Genomic DNA, 5,878 nt, shown 5'->3' with positions numbered 1-5,878 from the left:
GCCGCCTGCTGCCCCGGCGGAGCTGTGCCCCAGCTCCTGCGCCCCGGGGCTGGCCGAGCCGGGAGGGCAGCGCATCGCGGCCCCCGCTCCCGAGCAGCTGACTCCCCTCCGCTGCCCTTGCAAGAGGGACAAGCGCCCCAGCAGCCGGCTTCCCGGAGAAGCCCCCGGCTCTGCCCCCGCCACTCCCTAGAACTCCTGGTTCAGAGGCCATACCCGGTATTAGACCAACTGAGACGTTGCACCAAAAATGGTATTTTCCTGCAAGCTTTCGGCCTTCATCAGGCTCAGGGAAAGCTCAAGATGCTATATGGGGGCGATCTTGAATTTTCCCTGAGCCCAAAAGCTTGCAGGAAAAAAAAAAGTTTTTGCAATGTGTCAGTTGGTCAAATAAAAGTCATCATCTCTGACCCAAGAGGTCTAGATTTTTGCAAGTCTCTTGGACTCTTAGGAACATCCCCCCAAACCTGCTGTACGGCAGGGTGTTGGTCTAAGGACACAGGCAGACAAGGATCTTTGGGTAAATCTGGTCTCTTTTATTAGATCCACTCACCAAGAACAAAAACCTAGCGCTCATCTTGCTTAATGCACCATTTCTCCCCCATGTGCAGTTCATTCTTTTGGTGTTTTATCTTTAAGCCTTCTGGGACAGGGTGTTTTCTCTCTTTGTCACATAGGTCTAGTCATGTTTTGAACAAAGTTTTCTTGTTAATTGTATCCCATCACCTCAAATTGCATGAATTTCCTGGTATTTACATCCTGTCCACATTTATAGTAAAGAGTCATAGAAATGACAATGAGACTGCCCGGGGACATCAGAAGTGCCGAGGAGCACTAAAAATAGGACAGAATATAGGTGGAAGTTGCAGACTGATAGATTTGACTCCGCTCTTTTCTTTCTTACTGCTCACTAGGTAGTACAGATAAGGTTTCAAAAGCTAAACTGGTGAATCTTGTCCTACCATACTCCATCACCACCCCAGTGAAACTTAAACTTTTAAAAAATACTTCCTACTTTCTTTGGAAAAACATCTGTTTTTGAACTAGGTCCTGCAAGTCCTTCAAATGCCATGTGCTAGCTGACTGCACCTCTAGAAGCCTTATTTACAATGAGCTACTGCTCATGCTGGTCCTTTTTTGCTCCCCCCAAAGCCATATGGGCAAAGTGACAGATGCTTTGCCTTCTGTGTGTCCTTTTATATCTACTTTATTAAATATCCAAAAAGACAGCACACAGATACTGTTTTCCCTTTAACAGTGAGCCTTTCGGAGGCAAAAACTCTTCCTTTGGATAACTACTATATATGGATAATAGCAAAACTGTTGAAAGACATTCATTTGGCACAAAAGGCTCCAAAGAAGACTCTGTGTTAGTGCTTTCTTAAGCAGTAGTGACTTCAGATACCAAGAACACAAACATCTTCAGCTCCTGTAATTTAGCATTTGACCTACTAATCCAGGGTCACAAAAGCCAAAATACTCCACTGTCCTTAATCATACTCTTCTCAGGAGGTGACCACTGCTCTCAACCCAGGGGCCAGGCGCTCTCAGTCATGAAATGTGCTGAATGAATGATGGAACAGAATCTTCCTGAATTTTTACAGGAATAGAAAATGCTGGGAAATTGAAATGTTTCAATGTTCACATGAATCCAGACTTAGTTTGGACAAAATGTACCGCAACTGCCTTCCATCTGTACTAGAACAGAATATTATTCCAATAAAGATAACGGATGCTTAATCTGAGAAACTTGCTACCTCAGTCTAGACAAAGCATTTAAGCATGTGATAGACTTTTTTTTGCACATAGATGTCTATAATAAATAGGAAAGAAGTAACCAGCACCTAAATTGGACCATAAAAGTGTGAACAACTTTATTTATTAGTCCAACATCTATTTCTGTGCAATTCTCTTGCACCTTTCAAACAATAGATGCTATCTATTTCCCTGAATGATGCATCTTCCAGGAGCAGCAAATAGGTTTTCTTTTTTCCCCAGATGAGATCCTTGCATACACAACTTCTCGAAGGAAAGGAAAAATATGGCCCAGTGTCAGCTAGTGTCTAAGTTCTAGGAGCTGCCAGTAAGGGAGGAAGGGAAAGATTTTAGATCTTGGCTCTCATCTTTTATCAAATACACACAAAGAATAAGTTTTACGTCTCAGATAAGTTTTGTACAGCAACCCACTACTAATAAACTTCAGTTTTCTGTGGTTTGCCCCTCTTAAATTAATGCATGGAGCATATGAAGATAATTGTGTGCTTTGTTTGAAACCACTCAGTGCCCCAGAAGAATAAAAGAAATTTCTGGCTCCTAGTTTCTGGGACCAGAGCAGCACTCATTCTGGTTAAGAAACAATGGTACTGGCATTCAAGCCAAAAGGTTTTTGGCTTGAATGCCAGTGTGGTGCTGTTGGCTCCTGTGGTGCTGTTGCTGAATGCATTGCAACCCTAGGAAAAAGTAAATACCTCTGAAATAATCCAACGAATAGCCTTGCAAAGGGATAATTTAATAGTAAAGAGGGGCGTCCATCCCTTGGCCACTCTAAAATCCTATTTCGCAGTAGTACGACGCTGCATAGTTCAAGTTTGATTTGTTATTGCCAAAGAAGTGATGCATATCTCCCACAAACTGTTCAGAAGTAAAAACATCACCAAAACCAGAAATTGTTTATTTCTAACATTTATTGCAGATATTAAAGGTTTAACAATCTTAACATGTTTACTTCTACTAAAAAGAAATTTCAGTTATTCAAATGACATAAGCATCCACTTGTTACTAGTTTAGCACTACTGCTGATTTGCACAAACAAAAACTAGCAAATTGTTCTACAAGATTAACAGTAAAAACAACCAAAAGACAGCAGACACACCACTGAAGTTAGTTAAAATGTTCACTGATGCTTGTAGTCTTCATGGAAGAGAGCCTGGAAACTAAAATAACAGAGAATAAACTAGTAAACTTTAACAAGGCAATGTATCTGCATAACAATGTTTCACATGTACACGTACTTAAATTTTCAAAAATCGGGGAAGCCTGCAAAAGCAGGTCAAAATAAAGGGGAATTTCCTTTTGCAAAAGGAGAGCAAGGTCATCACTTGATAAAACAAGATCAAAGTGATACACAGAAACCCACTGGAGAGCAACACTGGAATCTTAGCACCAGTGCTGCTCTACTGATATCTTGTCCAAAATTAAAGTTTGGCACAAGAAAGACTGACAATAGTATAGTTATCCAGGGCAGCAGATTAAGATTTACCCCAAGAACTACTGTTCACATTATTTTCAAGAGTGCATTATACTCTAAACTGAGTTGAAATCAACAAGGAACGTGTATTATTTTCCAATCTGGATGCTGACAATTTCCCTAGACTGGATAAGCAGGTGTTCAGTAAATGTACCCCAAATGGTACTATAATCATCACAGCTCAGAATGCTGATCAGGGTCTGAGAAAGTGGATCCCAGCCTAGAATGGAACCACGCTTTGAGTTGTGTCTTCCCATAAATGGCACAGCACATAGTCTAGAGAGTGCTTCCAAAAATGCAAATGTGAAAGAAGAGAACTGGAAGCATAATGGGGGAAAAAAACCAAAAAAACTTATATCGTATACTGCAATAATGGCATCTTCATCGGTGAAACTACAAGAAAAGTGAAACCCAAACAAGCGGGTCTGAGAAATAACTCCGGGACCAACCGCATTGGTTCCAGAGTGTCTTCCAAAAATAGACAATGACTGGTAGAACTGCTTTTTAAGAAACTCAGTTTTCTCATTAAATGTTATGGCTAATTAAGTGCAGGCAAGGGAAAAGGAGCGGTGGAGAACACATCCAAATAGTGTAATGTTGTCAAACACTCTAACCAGCTGAAATGAAAGGCAGCCTCTGTCCAACACGTTTAAAATCATAAATATTTCCAAGCCTAAAGGAAATCTCGGTAACATCAAATATCAAATCAAGTATGATGAAAAAAGTAAACTTTTTGAATAGACATTTGTATTTACAGTCTTGATGCTTCAACCTCCTGAGATGTATAGGTGGGAAAGCACAGAAAAATATAATTCTTGGTATAACAATTTATATATGTATCTAGTGCTGGCATGCTTTAAAGCTATTAAAACAGTGACCAGAACGTTATGCTGTGGCACAATATTGTAGCTTTTCAGTTTCACAGACACACAAAGCAAAGAAAAATCTTACATTCATAAACTAAATAAATTGGTTAATTTATGAATGCAAAGTTCTTGTGGGGAAAGGAAAGGTTTTTGCTGCTACAAAATGAAAGTGAAGAATTCCCTCTTTCAAATCAGCATTTTTTTCCATTTTTGAGACAGGAAGGATGACTCTTTGGCACAGCAGGCACATGCAAGTTGATAACTGCAGATTAAGTTTTCTTATTTATCTGTATTTAGGCACTCAATGTGCTGCTATTTTACTGTATGGTATTTTACTGACTGTACCACTAGTTCTTGCATTACAAGAAGAGCAATGCCAGATGAAAACATCAATAAGGCTGCACTTGCTTCTCATAAGGGAAACATGCATCCACTCAAGATACATTTTCTTTCAAGAGGACCGCAGTGAAGTAGCCTTTGCCATTACAATAAAAAAGTGAAGGCTCTTGACTAGATTTAGAAGTGAAATGATGGAGAAAAAAGAGCAAGTTAAAAAGCACAGTACTAAATTCTGTCACTTTAAGTAATCTAGTCATGGATTATTTATTGACATGCAAATCTGGAGAAGGATGAATGATCAACTAGACCATGAACATTTATTGTAGTCATGATGTAAAGTCTTCCATTTTTAAGGACTGCTCTATCAAGAAGTTACAATGCAATCCTATAGTTTATTATTAGAGCAGACTACTAATTTAGTACCATCTTTGATTTAAATAATAATTAAAGGAAGTAATGGAATACAAAGTCCTTAAAGTGTCAAGTTTTCTTCACATTTCCTGGGGGTCTTTCAGTAAGAGGACTTCTGAAGATCAACATTTCAACAAAAGCAGAAGCAGACCAACTCCCTAAACTGATGGTTTTACAAAACGGATGTTCCACTTCCAGATGATCTTGACCATTTGACTTTCAACATTTTAGAGCATGGTATTTTCTGCAAACATGAACAACACCTTGTTTGTGGCTTTATTTCTTTGAGCAGGAAAGAGACTGCGCAAGATTTCCTTGAGCAACAACTAAAAATTCACATAAAAACAAAAAGAACACTTAAAATAGGTACTGCTTGTTTGTCACAGTGAATGTTCCAGCAGCTGAGGTTTGTTAGGCAAGAGTTTAGTGTTTTCACTTGCACATGGATTTAGTACGTCAGTTTGATACATGTAAGCATGGATTCCTACAAACCTGCATGCTTAAAGGTTTTGTTCTTAAAAATTGTTCTATAAATGGGGGAGAAGGGGGCGTGGGGGAAGGAGAATAATCAAGATCTGCTTTATCCAGACTACAGAGGCAGCTCAAAAGATTTAGCCATTCAAAAAGTGTAAAACTGAGTATCTGGTATGGTGGAAAGCTGCTTTTCAATAAGATATGAATTGAGAAATTTCCCAGCCTCATACAGGAACAGGGCCAAAGCAGACTGCTTCCTTAGCTCGCATTTTTAATTTTGCTTAAAACTTTTGGAGCAAGACATTTTGTCACATACTAAGCATCCTTGGCCAAGGAAAAAGGTAAACAGGTTTTTCTGTGTGCAGATCAATTGTTTCTTCCTTCAAAGAGGCCACCCAAGTTGTTAGGTTGCACATTTAAGTACAAGACTAATTTTACTCTTGGAAAGTGTTTTGGCATATTAGTCCACTACTACAGAACAAAGTATTCTTCATATTGACAGCGTGTGATGAAGACCTTTCATGCAGCAGCCTTTGTACATCCA

General features: G+C 39.4%; 1 protein-coding gene across 4 annotated transcripts in view; it reads right to left on the bottom strand.

Annotated features, from left to right (window-relative positions):
* Positions 1 to 2,662: 2,662 nt before the first annotated feature.
* SUGP2 (SURP and G-patch domain containing 2) overlaps positions 2,663 to 5,878 on the bottom strand; it is a 27,573-nt gene continuing 24,357 nt past the window's right edge. For 2 of the 4 annotated variants that reach the window (XM_019513608.1, XM_019513606.1), the window contains exon 11: positions 2,663 to 2,930. The gene's annotated coding sequence lies outside the window, so the exon portion shown is untranslated. Of the gene's footprint in view, positions 5,851 to 5,878 lie in introns of all 4 variants that reach the window. The other 2 variants (XR_002096658.1, XM_019513607.1) reach the window with 2 other exon arrangements.

Source organism: Gavialis gangeticus, unplaced genomic scaffold (genome assembly GCF_001723915.1).
Source record: "Gavialis gangeticus isolate Ggan-Ray unplaced genomic scaffold, GavGan_comp1, whole genome shotgun sequence".
In the NCBI taxonomy this organism is placed as follows: Eukaryota; Metazoa; Chordata; order Crocodylia; family Gavialidae; genus Gavialis; species Gavialis gangeticus.
The sequence above is the reverse complement of the archived record's forward strand: the minus strand, read 5'-3'. Positions and strand labels throughout refer to the sequence as shown.